Source organism: Lontra canadensis, unplaced genomic scaffold (assembly GCF_010015895.1).
Source record: "Lontra canadensis isolate GAN:19392208 unplaced genomic scaffold, GSC_riverotter_1.0 scaffold1, whole genome shotgun sequence".
Taxonomy (NCBI): domain Eukaryota; kingdom Metazoa; phylum Chordata; class Mammalia; order Carnivora; family Mustelidae; genus Lontra; species Lontra canadensis.
The window spans coordinates 32574752-32591236 of NW_022630995.1; the positions used below are offsets into that span (position 1 = coordinate 32574752).

General features: G+C 43.1%; 1 pseudogene; it reads left to right on the top strand.

The window, feature by feature from the left end:
- Positions 1–9932: 9932 nt before the first annotated feature.
- LOC116882504 lies at positions 9933–11069 on the top strand (annotated as a pseudogene).
- The last annotated feature ends 5416 nt before the right edge of the window (positions 11070–16485 follow it).

Sequence of the window (16485 nt, forward strand, 5' to 3'; positions counted from 1 at the left end):
GAATTACAGAACAATATCCTTGATGAACACAGATGCAAAAATTCTCACCAAAATACTAGCCAATAGGATCCAACAGTACATTAAAAGGATTATTCACCACGACCAAGTGGGCTTTATTCCTGGGCTGCTAGGTGGGTTCAACATCCATAAATCAATCAATGTGATATAATACATTAATAAAAGAAAGAATAAGAACCATATGATACCCTCAATAGATGCTGAAAAAGCATTTGACAAAGTACAGCATCCTTTCTTAATCAAAACTCTTCAAAGTGTAGGGATAGAAGTTACACACTTTAATATCATCAAAGCCATCTATTAAAACCCCACAGCAAATGTCATTCTCAATGGGAAAAAACTGAGAGCTTTTCCCCTAAGGTCAGGAAAGTGGCAAGGATGTTCACTATCACCACTGCTATTCAACATAGTACTAGAAGTCCTAGCCTCAGCAATCAGACAACAAAAAGAAATTAAAGGCATCCGAATCATCAAAGAAGTCAAACTCTCACTCTTTGCAGATGATATGATACTTTATGTGGAAAACCCAAAGACTCCACTCCAAAACTGCTAGAACTCACACAGGAATTCAGTAAAGTGTCAGGATATAAAATCAATGCACAGAAATCAGTTGCATTTTTATACACCAATAGTAACACAGAAGAAAGAAAAATTAAGGAGATAATCCTATTTACAATTGCACTCAAAACCATAAGAAACTTAGGAATAAACCTAACCAAAGAGGAAAAGAATCTGTATAAACTATAAAGTACTCATGAAAGAAATTGAAGAAGACACAAAGAAATGGAAAACAGTCCATGCTCATTGATTGGAAGAACAAATATTGTGAAAATGTCTACACTATCTAAAGCAATCTACATAATTAATGCAATCCTTACCAAAATAACATCAATTTTTTTCAAAGAAATGGAACAAATAATCCTAAAATTTATATGGGAACCAGGAAAGACCCCGAATAGCCAGAGGAATGTTGAAAAAGAAAGCCAAAGCTGGAGGCATCACAATTCCAGGCTTCAAGCTCTATTACAAAGCTGTAATCATCAAGACAGTATGGTACTGGCACAAAAGCAGACACATAGATCAATGGAACAGAATAGAGAGCCCAGAAATGGATCTTCAACTCTATGGTCAACTAATCTTCAACAAAGCAGTAAAGAATATCCAATGGAAAAAAGACAGTCTCTTCAATAAATGGTGTTAGGAAAATTGGACAGCCACATGCAGAAAAATGAAACTGGGCCATTTCCTTATACCACACACAAAAATAGACTTAAACTGGAGGAAATTTCTCAATGTGAGACAGGAATCCATTAAAATCCTTGAGAAGAACACAGGCAGCAACCTCTTTGACCTCAGCCACAGCAACTTCTTCCTAGAAACATCACCAAAGGCAAGGAAAGCAAGGGCAAAAATGAACTATTGGGACTTCATCAAGATCAAAATCTTTTATTTAGCAAAGGAAACAAAAACAAAAGACAACTGAGAGAATGGGAGAAGACATTTGCAAATGACATATCAGATAAAGGGCTAGTATCCAAAATCTATAAAGCACTTATCAAACTCAACACCCAAAGAACAAATAATCCAATCAAGAAATGGACAGAAGACATGAACAGACATTTCTGCAAAAAAAGACATCCAGTTGGCCAATAGACACATGAAAAAGTGCTCAACATCACTCAACATCAGGGAAATACAAATCAAAACCACAATTAGATACCACCTCACACCCGTCAGAATGGCTAAAATTAACAAGTCAGGAAATGACAGATGCTGAAAGGGGAACCCTCCTACGCTGTTGGTGGGATTGCAAGCTGGCGCAACCACTCTGGAAAACAGCATAGAGGTTCCTCAAAAAGTTGAAAATAGAGCTACCCTATGACCCAGCAATTGCACTACTGGGTATTTAGCCTAAAGATACAAACGTAGTGATCCAAAGGGGCATGTGCACCCAAATGTTTATAGCAGCAATTTCTACAATAGCCAAACTATGGAAAGAACCTAGGTGTCCATCAACAGATGAATGCATAAAGAAGATATGGTATATACATACAATGGAATGCTATGCAGCCATCAAAAGAAATGAAATCTCGCCATTTGCAACAATGTGGATGGGACTAGAGGGTATTAAGCTAAGAAAAATAAGTCAATCAGAGAAAGACAAGTATCATATGATCTCTCTGATATGAGGAATTTGAGAGGCAGGGAGTGGGGACATGGGGGGTAAGGAAGGAAAAAAATGAAACAAGATGGGATCAGTAGAGAGACAAACCATAAGAGACTCTTAATCTCATGAAACAAACTGAGAGTTGCTGGGGGGTGGGGAGCGGAGGGATAGGGTGGCTGGGTTTTAAAATTTTTAAAAAAAGAAAGAAAAATAAACAGTCTCACAACTCAGTCTTTTGTTTTCTTCTCTTGCACAGATGTGGACTGCACATTTGGAATTCAAAGAGAGGAAAGCACCTTAAAAAACAGGAGGGGATTAAGTCTTCACTTATATTGAGGAGCACTGAGTGATATGTTGAATGTTGACTCACTCCATTGTGCCCCTGAAACTAATATAACACTGTATGTTAACTACACTGGAACTAAAATACATACATACACACTTCATCAAGCCAAAAAAAAAAAAATAGGAATATGAAGTTTTTATTTCGCAGGGGACAATTTCATGGTTCGAGAAGGAATCTCTACTTGCCTTGTGCCCCTACAGAGAATTCCTAGGCTCTCCTCCAGGGCAGATCAGTTCTAAGCGGTAACAAAGCATGATAATCCCTTAAAATCATGAATATGGGCCACTGACATCTGCACAAACGCTCTTAGCAGCATTACTCATGAGAGCCAAACACTGGAAGCAAGCCAAATATCCGGATAATGATGGAATGACATACAAAATGTGGTATATCCATACACTGAAATACTACAGAGTAATGAAAAAGAACCCAAGTATGGCTACACTCAATGATGCACATGAACTTCATGGACACAATGTTGAACAACACTGGCCAAACACAAAAGAATATATATGAGTCCATTTATGAAGTCCCAGACAGGCAAAACTAATCTATGTATTTGAAGTAAGGAGAGTGGCTACCTCTGGGCAAGGAGGAGGGGAAGTGCTTGGTAAGTGGAAGTAAGTAATCTTCTAGGTTCCTAGTAATGTTCTATTTCTTGACTTGTGTGTTTATTTTCTAATAGTTCATATTAAGGGGTACCTACAGGATCGGTACATTTTTCTTGCTTATTTTTAAATTTTATTTTATATTTTCAGTGTTTCAAGTTTCATTGTTTATGCACCACACCCAGTGCTCCATGCAATACATGCCCTCCATAATACCTACCACCATGTTCACCCAATCTCCCACTCCCCCTCCCCTCCAAAACCCTCAGTTTATTTCTCAGGGTACATTCTTCTTTATACATATTTCAATATAACTGGCTTATTTAAAAAGAGGAAGAGAAGTTACAAGGAAAAACAAAAACCTAACCCAGAGCAAAGTAAGAGTGCACAACTAGATTAGGCTACTTGCCTTCTCATATACAACTACCACCATCGCCTATAGAAAAATGTCCATGCTCTTTGTCATGGAATAGCAGAAGGTTCTTTAAATTCACTAACAGTAACATGCCTTCTCCTCATTTAACTAGCATTTGTACTCACCCTCCTTTACCAAAGCAAGGAGACATGCCACCATCTCTGTGACAGAGTTTTGTCGCCTTAGAGGCAGTTGGTCTCCCTGTATTCAACCAAGATTTTGCCTTTAACTCACAAAAATTGCTGCCCTTATCATTTGTGCCCAGGGGGGCAGGCTTTTTTTTTTTCCAGACAAACTTAGCCACTTAAAGGCTGAAATATTCAAGAAGTTTAATACAAGAGGACATGATGTAGATGACATAAATGCATCTTAGAAGCACTGCATCTATGTCTAGAGAAGCGCAGATCCCTGGTTGGGGGGTTCTCCTTTGCTGATTAGATTGCATCTGGGGTTCAGTTCTGGGCATCAGGCTGTGAAAAGGATAAAAAGCAATCAGACACGACCTCAGGGAAAGACCATGATGATGAAAGAACTTGAATGCACATCATGGAAGCAATGACCAAAACATCTTCCCAGTCCGTGTGCCTTGGCATCATAGCGTGCTCTGAATTGTTTAAAAGCTGGGCCTGGAGTTGGGTCACTCAGCTCTCGAGCAGACCTGGAGAACTGAAGCCCGCATGCCAGTCAGCTATGGCCCAGGCAGCCCTGGTAGGTGTCGTGCAAGCACAGTCCATGCCCAGTGGAGGCCAAAATGTCTTTCCCAGTCCCCTGGAAGGAAGACATGAAAAGTGACACTTGGCACTTGTTACTCAGCCTGAATGTACTGAGCGTAAACAAGAAGATCTATCGCCTTTCCATCTACCCTAGCAGCCAGAGGCAGAGCACGGCTGCCCACCCTGAAAGTGGGGTGGAGGGGCTGCTGCTGACATAGCTCCTCTTCCAGGTGTCCAGAGAGCGCTGTTAGCCTAAGTGCAGCTGGTTACAAGTGGGGCGTAGGAGAAGGAGCCAGCAGGTGCTCCAGTGGATATGCGTCGTGCTATCCTGAGTCCCTGTCTTCACATAGAACAACAACTTCCCTCTGTGTGTACTGATGTACTCCTCCAGGAGGCATCCACACTGCTGGGGGTCTGCTCTGACAACACATGTACCTTCTGCAAAACAGAGCCTCAGCATATTTGGAAATCCTTAACATGAAAAGTTGCATTGGGTTAGAAGTCCTTTCTCACCAACATGAGGAATGTCAACATTCTATTTGTCAATGAAAGTAAAGAGAGAGTTATTAGAATCTTGAATTATAATTTCAACTACTGTATGTTTTTTATAGGTTGGAAGAAATGGTATTAAATTTTTAATCACGGCTTCTTATCCATCATGACTGCTGAGAATTTGAAGAATTCATCATTAACAAGTCTTTCTTTTTAAGATTGTATTTATTTATTTGAGAGAGAGAGAGAGCACAGAGGGAGAGTGAGAGGGAGAAGCAGACTCCCTGATGAGCAGAGAGCTTGATGTGGGGCTCCATCCCAAGACCGATCTCAGGACCCTGAGATCATGACCTGAGGAAGGCAGATGCTTAACTGACTGAGCCACCCAGGCATCCCATCACTAACAAGTCTTGATTAGGAATCGTAAGTAGCCTTTCAAACATAAAACCTGGTATTAAAGGTTATGTTCATGCAACCAAGCTAAGTTTCATTTTCAAACATTTGAAAAGATTTTATTTGGACGCTTTCTACAACTTCAGTGTTTAACATGTTCCCTAGTATTTTATATTTCATTTTCTTCTCATAATTGTATACTATAACAAAAAAAGATAATGAATTTTTCACTACTCCCCCAGACAGACATCCCTAATTCTCCTCAGGTTCACCCCAGGATGCTATGCAAATATCATTTTCAGTATCTGCCGTGGATTTCAAAAGGCTGGGAAACACTGGTTAAAAACAAAAACAAAAACAAACAAAAAAGAACCCAACAAACAACAAAAAATGTTAATGTAGAAAGAGCTACATCATGGGGAACCAAACTGGAAGAACAGCCATGGGGACCATAAATTCAGTTGTTCTGCGTGTCCCCAAAGGGGTGCACTTGGTCCTCACATGAAGGCTCCAGGAAGATGGCTTTTGGTCAAATCCCAAGAGTGAGCTCTGCCCAAAAAGAGAGGCTAGGAAAGTTCTGACAGAGTCTGGCTGACCAACTGTCAGAATGTTGTAGAAGGTGATTCAAACTTTAGAGCATGTCTGGTCTAGGGAACCTGAACCACCTCTTCTGACCTTAAGATTCTCTGATTCCGTAACTGCCAGTTCAGGAAGTCTTCCAGCTTCTCCCTAAATTTCTGGTATGAAAAGACATTAAATCATCTCGGAATGTAAATAAAAAACCACTGGCATGCCATACCTGGCAGAAAGATAGTGAAATAAGATCAATACAACACACACAGAAGGATCTTTATGTCTATTGTCTTTAACCTCGAAAAATTACCCATGGAAACAGAGACATTAACCATGGCTCATGGTTCTAGCCTTTACAAATCATCCACTAACTACTAGATATTAGGAAAGTCAATTTCCTCTAACTTAATTTTCTTACCAAAACAAACAATGGGGATGAGGTAGAGAAGCTTAGTTGATTTCTAGGGGTCTTCTCGGCTGTAAATTTTTATCTAAGATTGTAGATATGATTTCTCTTGGTTTAGCCATCCTCACATATACAATGAATATAGAAGGGTGTCTTTCATGGGGGCTAGTTCAATTCATTTTCCATATTTACTAAATAAGCATACCCTGTATGTGGGGCTCTGTCTTGAACACACATCAAACTTCAGTAGAGAGGAGAGATTACAAAAAGGCCAGCATACCCAATGAGGCCCTTGAAAGACTGAAATGACTCAGATTATATGGAAAATGAGGATGTGGAAGAAAAGAAATCCAAGATGGTGACCATGAGGGAAATGAAATAAGTTCTCTCACCCATCGTGTCCCCTGTAGCAACACAGCAACCATCATGTGTGCCTTGAACAAAAGGCAGGTCATCGCTGCTTTAGGACCGAGGGATTTGCCAGAGGTTCTGGAAATAGAAGACTGGAGGTTGAGTCACAAGTAAATGTGGGTGGCACCAGGGGGAGAGGCGCCTGCTGGTTCACCTGAGACAACATGGAGACCAATTCCCAAAAAGTTACCGACCAGGCTCTAGGAAGCCAGGAGGTTCTATAAAGAGCACAGGTGCTCATCAAAACCTTGTTAGCCTGCCTGGGTGTGGGTGAGTTTTGCAGACTGAGGTTATCCAAGAATTCCTGCCATGCAAATGCAAACCACCCATGTTAATGATACGTGGTGTCTTCTGTTCATTCATCAACTTAATGTCTTTATGTAATATAATTTTTCCATAACAGCATTTGTTGTATATGCCAGATAATCCTGGAAATGCTGGCAAAGGGAGATTTTTCGCCTGGGAGTGTTCTTTGAAATAAACTACTTAGGAGGATCCACGAATCATCAAATGGAAAAGAGGAGAAGCTTCACAAAATGAGTAAGGTCCAGTTCCCGTAGTGCCGGACTTCTAAAGCTACCTGGGTGCACAGACATGCATTCAACTCTTAGTGTGCAAAGGCTGTGAGGACAGAACAGGATGACAAACGTTAAGAGCGTCATCAGCCATAAATCCCAACACACGTCACAGAGAAGGTGTGTCGGGGTTAAGGGTAGTGGTAGTGGTTTGGTCACAGAGCAGTTCCTCATTCCAGCCAACCTCCCTACAATAAAAAGGCCTAATTTTTCTCTCTGATCATCTGGGTAGCATCTAAACAGTGCCTGTTTCTAAAAATCATTATTCTAGGCAAGTTTGTCACTCAGCTGTGCTCTGTCATTTTAACCGAGCGTTCTAACACCACTTCAGTCCGTTATGTAATCCCCGGTTTTCCCCCATTTTGAATGTCTCTTTGTTGTTTATGGCTCTGCTCTCACACGGGAACTTGTCTGAAAGGTCTGGGTGCTTTCAGTCGGGCCTTATCAGAGATCACGGTGGTTGGAACTCTCTGTGTTTTACTGCTTCTATCTCATTAATGCCAGCACTAATTTGTGGTCCAATCCAATACCACCCCCATAAGATCTGCATGAATACACACTGGATTTCAATCTGCCATTCAACAAGCATGAAGTCCTTTATGTTCATTATTAGCCAATCAGACGGCTCCGGGTTCCCTTCTCTGCATTCTTTTCCATAGTGAAATCATTTTGTTATTATCCCAAAGCAGTTACTTGGTAGGAGATATTAGAGAAAAAAGAAAAAAAAAAACAATGACAATGGGAGCAGCCCTTCCTCCTCTTCCTTTTTCTCCAGCGAATGCACCTGTTTTAACCTGTTACTAAAACCTTTAATTGAGACTCCAGTTCAAATGGAGTCGCCAATGTGTTTGTGAAAATCCTCCTTGCCCAAAATAGCTCCTACCCTGAGATATCTTGCAGTATATTATAAAATGGGCCTATTTTTTACCCTCTGAGAAGCAGAAGGACTGTTGAGATGAAAACGAATTCATGCTCCAGCAGAGAATGAAACCAGGTTCCCAACCCAAGTGGACCGATGGACCCAATGCCACAAGCGTCAGGGTGACCTCATTCTGATACGTGCCATGTTCTTTTTCTGAAAACTGGGGCCTGGGGTCATTCCCATGGGATGCTCCTTCATTCAATTTACATGGTTAAATGACTTCCCTTTCACATCATTTCAACCCCATGCATCATTACCAGAAGTACTTCATTCTGCCATAATGTTCTGCGTTTCTTGTTCCAACAAATGCCTTGTCCTTCCTGTTCCTCACGTAATTTTCGGTTCTGCACCAAATTTCACGTGTGCAATGGCTTCAAGTAGGTTTGGCTATTCATATTTTGAGATAAATTGAAACCAGGGTGAAAGTTGGTAAACAAAGGGAAACAATACGCAGCAGAGCGTCTCGTTCGGCAGAAAGACCTAGTGAATTTCCAAAAGGGTCCTTTTTTTTTTTTCCTTTCCTTTTTAATGATCAAAGGCAGAAAATCTCAAAAGTGAGTATTTTCTCACACAATAAGGATCTGAGAACTATTTTTTTTCACCTCCCACTGAGACCTGGTTTCACAGGTTGTGTTCCCCAGGAAGCCAACTCTGAGAAGCTGATTTAGGTCCAGAGGCACATTTGGGCGTGCCCTGGTTCCATACCCATGGAAGAAAAGGAAGCAAGCTGGGCTGTGGAGCAGGTACAAGGTCTCAGCCAACCCCACAGGGAAGTCTAGAGCAAAAATGGCCCTTCCGGGTTCTCCCCCAACGCCAGGAAGGGGAGAGGGGACTTTATATTTCTGCACCAGGAGATGAGGGCTGTCCCCACCAGACGCGTGACCTTGGGCAAGAAGGCACTTTCTCCACCAGGTGGCAATTTCCAGAGAGACATTACCCAAAACCTTCACAGTGGCTAGAGCACTAAGGCCTTTAATCCTCAAGCGGGGATCTGGACGATGCTGCACAGCTTCCAAAGAAGGGTAAAACCCTTATAATATAAAATCTCTGATTAACTACCTTAAGCCAAAACAGGTGAAAGGAGGCGTATTTGCTTGTCAGAAAGCCACAGCCTGAGGGGCAGCATCTAATCTAGTCTGCGAGGGGCCCTGAAATACTATCCGGGTTGGTCGCTGGCAGCACGACTTCCTGCTCTCCGTTTGCCTCCCCCAGCTCACCAGCATCAACAGGAAGGAGCTCAGCCCCTCCTCTGGCACCCTGATTTCTGCACCAGCCCCAGAGGCCCATCTAGATCACCTGGCTCAGGCAGCCAGTGGAGCCTACATCTGTCGGCCTTGCAGGACTATAACCCAAGGAGAAAGAATTCCTGACCAGCTACTACCCCCAGGGCACAGCAAGAGGAGCCGTCTTTCTGTGCAGGAACCACAGCAGTGCGCACTCGGAAAAGTTCAAGACTCCAAGTTAAACCGGAAGGCAAATTATCTGAGGCATCTGGAATTGGCCACCCAGAAGCATTTTGTGGGAGTAGGGCCCAGTGCTAGAGAGCAAGATTCGAGCTCTCCATTTCTTCCCAGTTACTTTCCCCACCAGGGATGTCTTTTGTGGCTTGATCCCTAAGTAGTCTTCTACGAAGACCATCTGTGTTGACTGATGCCAACTATAGGACAAAGAGAAGCCTGCCTCTGAAACAATGCCATATCTGTAGCCTACAGATGATGGACAGAACACCCCAAGATACAAAAAGGCTACATACATTAGCAGACCGAAGACTGGGGCAAGTTCACACACGTGTGACATAAATCACGCTGCCCATGGTGGGCAAAAGGATGCAAGGAAAGCTCTGAAGGAAAGGATTTCCAAAAAACTATAATCATAGAGGAAACCCAACTTCCTTTGTTACTTATTGACATGGGCACGCTGGACTGTGGCCCAAATTTCCAGTCTCTGATCATGAAGAAGGAATTCATTAAAGGTAATCTAGTTAAGCTGCTGGATCCCAGATACATTTTGCCATTAGACATTCAGAATAGAATCTTACATTTCATTAAGATTTGGTCACAGCGTTCCCCAGGAGGTATGGATGTCAGTGAAGTGGAAGAAGTGTACCTTGACCTTCTTAAGAAAGGTATTCCGTTTCCTCCTCAGATGCTGAGGCTGAATCAGCAAGATGAGAGATTGCTCAGGTCTCATTGACTCTTACTGTACCAGCTCTTCTTTTTGAAATTGTTCTCCAGAGCTCTACTATTACATTGGCCCCAAACCAGATCAGACAATTGCACAGTGAACTGGATATGGTGAAAATGAATGTGAGGGTGCTGTCCACCATCCTGAAGCAGAGCCCCTGTATTCCTGGGTCTGAAAACCATGAAGACGTAGAGTTACTGCAGAAACTTTGTAAGATGGGTCAGGAGACACAGGTCAAGATCGTGGATCTGCTCTTGGTAATAGAGAATAAAGATGTAACTGTTGCACTAATTTAAGAGAACGAGGATTTCAATCATGCTATCCTTGGATGAGAGCTTTACTCGAAAACAACAAAGGATTTTGGAGCAAAATAAGAACCAGAGGGAAGATGCCAGTAGCACCAGTGAACTTCCTGTTCCTGTGACCTCCCTGACCTAAGTTCCAGCCCTTCAGTGCATCGGGCCACTCTGGGAGAGCTCAGCCCCATGAATGCTCAGCTTTCAGACTTAAAGTCCTGCTCTAACAACTGGAAACCAAGTCTTCACAGATGGATTTGTTAGCTCTGATAAACACAGAAACACCCCTGTTTACTCAAACGACCAGGCAAAACCTCACCTGAAGTCCTACATATGAGAGTGTTCCAGAATATTCAAATGCAATGTTCCTACTGTAGCCAGTCTACAGACCATTCCAGAAACACTGTCAAGCCAGAGACTGTCATCCTTGCCCCGTAATCACTCAACAATGACAAAGAATGATCTCCAGCCACCCAATTACTACGAGGTAATAGAGTTTGATCCCTTAGCTCCTGCTGTCACTACAGAAGCTATGTATTTAAAAAATTGATGTTTATCACAACAAAAGAGCTCTAAGTCACAGTGACTGTTGAGGTGAAAGTGGATGACTGGCACGTTAGCTACATAAGAGACGCCAATTCTCTAAAAGGTAGACCTTGGGGTGCCTGGATGTCACGGTAGTTTAAGCATCTGCCTGTGGCTCAGGTCATGATCCCAGCATCCTGGGATCGAGCCCCACATGGGGCTCCCTGCTCAGTAGGGAGTTTGCTTCTCTCTCTGCCCTTCACCCCACTCATGCACGTGCTCTCTCTCCCTCTCTCAAATTAATAAATAAAATCTTTTTTAGAAAAAATTATACATCTTGGGCAGCTCTGAAGCTCAGAATACAAGACCTACCTGTGCATGAAAACCATGGTGGAACATTTCTCTTCTGCAGTAATGAAGTTTAACAGAATAGGAACAGTTCCAGAGTAACATTAACGGTTGCTGAGCACAGCACTACCTTTATCTCAAAAGACCTCGGTTTAACATACACTCACTTAAAACTTCAGCAGAAGAAAAATTCACTGTACTAATGCCAACCAGTTTAGTTAGAGCATTTATGGTTCACAGGCCTTCCTACATTTATAAGAGAAGACCTCGCACAGCTGTGAGAAGAATAGATAAAGATTACTTTATTACAAAATAATAGATAAGACTAGGGGGCACCTGGGTGGCTCAGTCGATAAGCGTCTGCCTTCGGCTCAGGTCATGATCCCAGGGTGCTGGGGTCGAGCCCCCGCATCAGGCTCCCTGCTCAGCAGGAAGCCTGTTTCTCCCTCTCCCACTCCCCCTGCTTGTGTTCCCTCTCACTGTGTCTCTGTCAAATCAATAAATAAAATCTTTAAAAAAAAATAATAAGATTATGGATTGCCTTCATTTAACTAAAGTAGAATGTAAAAGTCAATTTGTACTTCTTAACAGATGAACACAGGGGAAGGGAAGGAAAAAATAAAATAAGTTAAAAACAGAGAGGGAGGCAAACCATAAGAGACTCTTACCTCCAGAGAACAAACAAACTGAGGGTTGCTGGAGGGGCAGGGGGGCCAGGGGAAGGCTAAGTGGGTGATGGGCAGTAAGGAGGACACTTGTTGGGATGAGCACCGAAATTACTGTAAGTGACAAATCACTAAATCCTACTCCTGAAACCAACACTACACTGTATGTTAACTTCAACTTGAAAAAAACCTCAGAAGAAAAAAAGGCAATTTGTCCTTCTTTTTATATAAATGTTCTTGTTTAGAATAATCACTTGTAAAAGCTTTGATGACTGTAGTTAAATCATATGTCAGGCACCCTGAAGAGGCCACTGAACACTGTACCAGGTTGCTTTTGATTCTTTGTGATTCTGTTATTCTTTATAATACCAAATGTTCCTTTCTTTCCCCCTTTTTCCTGCAATTTGATATTTCTATTTGGTACAAACATCCAGAATAAATTGTGCGTTTGTTTATGTCACAAATTATGATGACAAATTTCCACTGAAACAAAACAGCTCACCCAAAAAAATGTAGTTCCAGCCCATGTTCATGAAGGACAAACTTCTGTTACTCCTGGTGTAAAAGAAAGTAAAGAACTGGGTTTACATCTCGGTGCCTTAAAGCCACATTTCAACTTCCCCCAGACTCTGCTTCTCCACGAGGGTTGAGGCTCAGGGTACGAACTCCATCTTCCTCGAAGGGCTTCCGTGAGAGACAACGAATGTGAACGCACATTATAGACCACAGAGCGCTCCACAGAGAGAGCTTCTGGTATCTGGCACGGAGTAAGTGCTCGAAAGATCTCTGTTGAACAGATAAAGGACTAGGATTCCAGTACCTCGCATTCCAGAGGGAGCCTGTGGCCTTGGGCTTCCTGCCAGCACACTGCCAGGTGGGGATCCGTCTAGCAGTCGGTGTCACAAACAGGAGGGCGGAGTGTGAAGTGGAGGCATGCTCTCCGCTGTGACAAACAGCACAGCGAAAAGACAAGAATGTTCTCTCCCCCGACGGCATGGCGTTGCTCTCGAGCACCAGGAGAGGTCTCCAGAAGCAACGGCTGTCATTGCCTGCTTGCGTCTGAAAAATAGGTCTTTATCAATGATGCCTCCCCCAGAAATGATCTGTATGATGACACGCTCCACCGCTCCAGGGAGAGCTCTCCCTGAGCACGCTCTCCCTGCGAGCCACCTGGTTTTTGGGGTCCTGTGGAGACACTGTCAGAGGAGGTGGATTCCACAGTCCTAAAATGCAAAAAAGCTCTGGAAACCAATTTTCTGCCCTACCCCATTTGGTGGTAAAACCTGACCTGAGCTGATAATGCGGTTGCTTATGATGTGTATTTCCTCTTCCTGGTGTATTTCACTTAGTAGAAATATGACGGCGCTCGGTCATCGAGTGCTACCGACCCCTGCCGGTGGCGGTACCCAGCATACGGCGCAGGTGCTGTAGGGCCCAGCCCAGGCTCCCGTTGGGGACTCCAGCAGATCTGTAAGATTCGTCAAAATCTATTGAAGAGTTTCTATGTATCAGAAACTGTTCTAAATCCTTTGCATCTGTTATCCAAATTTCTCTTCACATAATCTGAGCATCTGTTCCCTTTTACAAATGAGGAAACTGAGGCGCGTGGAGGCTCCAGGAATTGCGCCATCACACAGCAAGTAAGCAGTGGAGCTGGGGATTGAAACCTGGCAGCCTGAACCCAGTTTGCCTCCTCCCTTGGCCACAGACTCATCTTGGCAAATCCTACAGGAGTCAGCCACAGGTGAAATGAGCTGCCCCTTAGGAGACATATTCAAAATCTGTGGTGACTGTGGTAGTTGTAATTTCTACTTGTACTAATTAGGGTCCTCCAGAGAAACAGAACCAGTAGAGTGTAGCTGTGCGTATGTGTTGGGGGGGGGTTAGAGAAAGAGAGATTTTAAGGAGGCGGCTCACATATTTATGGAGGTTGGCAAATCCAAAATCCTGAAATCTGTAGGGCAGGCTGGCAGGCTAGGGAAGGGCTGATCTTACAGCTTGAGTCTGAAGGCATTCTGGAGGCAGAAGTCCCTCTTCCTGGCGGGACCTCTGTCTTTTTCTCTGAAGGCCTTCAGCTGATTCCATGAGGCCCGTTATGGAGGGTGACCTGTTTTACTCAAAGTTTACTGACTTAAATGTTAATCACTTCTAAAAAATACCCCCACAGGGGCTCCTGGGTGGCTCAGATGGCTAAGTGTCTGCCTTGGGCTCAGGTCATGATCTCTAGGTCCTGGAATCGAGTCCTGCATCAGGCTCCCTACTCAACAGGGAGTCTGCTTCTCCCTCACCCTCTGCCTCTCCCCCTGCTTGTACTCTCTCTGTCTCTCTCTCTCAAATGAATAAATAAAATCTTTAAAATAAATAAATAATACCTTCACAGCAACATCTAGAGTGGAACATGACCACATATTTGGCCCTAGCCAAGTTGATGCATAATATTAACCATCATGCTGCTCTTAACATTATCCAGTCTGAACTGGGTCTGTTTATGCTTAAGATTATTGTTTCATGAGACTGAAAAATGAGCAATTTAGCAGATAATTCAATGTTGCTCTTGAAGAAAGAGATGCTTCTGATCGCAGGCCCCATCTGACCCACCTCTGTGCAGACAGGGTATGGGGGTTAATAAGAAACAAGCTGGGCCCCCTCGTTTTCACTGGAAAAGGCTGCCTCCTGCATCTACGGCATTGCATCTGTTAGTACCACTCAGTGCACAAATGACAGAAATTCAACTTGAACCAGATTAAGCAAATAGAGGCTTATTATCAGGATGCTGAGACCAATGAAGATAAACTGAGCCTCTCCTTCCTCTGATGCTTCGAGTCAAGCAATTAGCAGACATTTCACTAATATCAAATGAGGGAAGGGGCAGCTAAGGAATGAAGCAGAAGTTCCAGCCTCACACAGCTCCTGAATATGACCTTCAACGTCCATGCCCTCCAGCCATCTGCCACCAACCACCTCCAGCCCACCGGATGTGGGATCAGGGAGTCAAAAAAGTCCTACACTATAACTACTTTATTCCAAATCAGAACGGAAATGAATTGAGGGTATATCTTTATATATCTCATCTTCCAACTGGCAGAAAACAGAAATGGCTCCTAAAAAGGGATGGATGAGATAAGAGACACCCATGGCCCATTTTCTTTATCAGAAATGAAGACTTCAGGGCCCTTCAGGGACTCTAGGGCCTTGAACGGGTTGGTGGGGGAGGAGGGAGAGTAAATAATCTGGAGCGTAGGGACTCCAGCACATTGGAATATAATCTACCCTCAGTACCACAAGTGAATTCTCATAGACTATGTTAGACAAAATCAGATTACAGAACAGAAGATGGGTCTTCCAGTAAAGATTTCCCACAGCTCCAATTACGTTTTCCCCATTCCTGAGGGTACAAAAAGGAAGGAAAAAAAAAAAAAAAAAAGGCCTGAAAGAAAACTAAATATCTAGCCTTCAAATAACTGGGAGTGGGAAATGATGGAGTTTCAGATCCAGTAGAAGAGGCAAGGGGAATTCATTCACTACACATGAAGACAGATAAACATTTTGGAAAAGCTTCTCCAATGAAGGATAAACAAGATGAAATGAGAGGACAAGACACTATTCAAACACAGGAAGCAAAAGAGGAGGAAGAAATGCATGGGAAGAAGGAGGGAAAGGAGGAAGGAAAGGAGGGAGAGGGGGTCTGGCAGGGTAGCCCAGAGATGTTTCCTAACCAGCCGCTCACATGGCAGGACCTGGGCTGGGTTTTCTCATTGCTCTGTGTCCCTTGGTTCCCACCCAACTTCTGGCCAGGATTCCCTCTAGTCTTCCCACCTGTGAGGCACCCGACATCCACCTGACCAATTCCTTCTTCTGCTTACGTGAACCAAAGTTGAATTTCACTGTTTAAAACCAAGAACCTAAAATGATACAGATGGTGAACAATAATCCATTTCAACAGAAAACTAAGATTAAGTTACCAAGAGAACCAGAGATACAAAACACGTATAGATGTTTCAAACTTTGCCAAAATATAATAAAATAATACAACGAAAACAGGAGGCAGGGAAGGAAAATGGAAGTGGGGGTGTTAATTTCCTCAACCTTTCTTAGCAGGGAATTAAGAGATGCTAATTAAAATAGAGACATGTAGTTTTAAGAACCATAATGACTCATAATGTTTCTTCTAATCATTTTATAAATCCTAGAGTGAAACTTCAGGGAATGTAGGTGACGAAGCTTAAGTTGGGGAGAACAGACTTTACCGAAAAGCTCGCAGCTGCTTCCTTCAACCACAAATTCAGCAAATGTGTCTACGAGGTGCCACGCATGAGGCTGAGTGCTGGGCTTATCCTGGAGGAGAACGTGACACAGTCCCTGCCTTCATCAGGCTGACCGTCTGGTGAGAGAACCCAGCTGAACATCAAGTGGACAAATAAATATGAA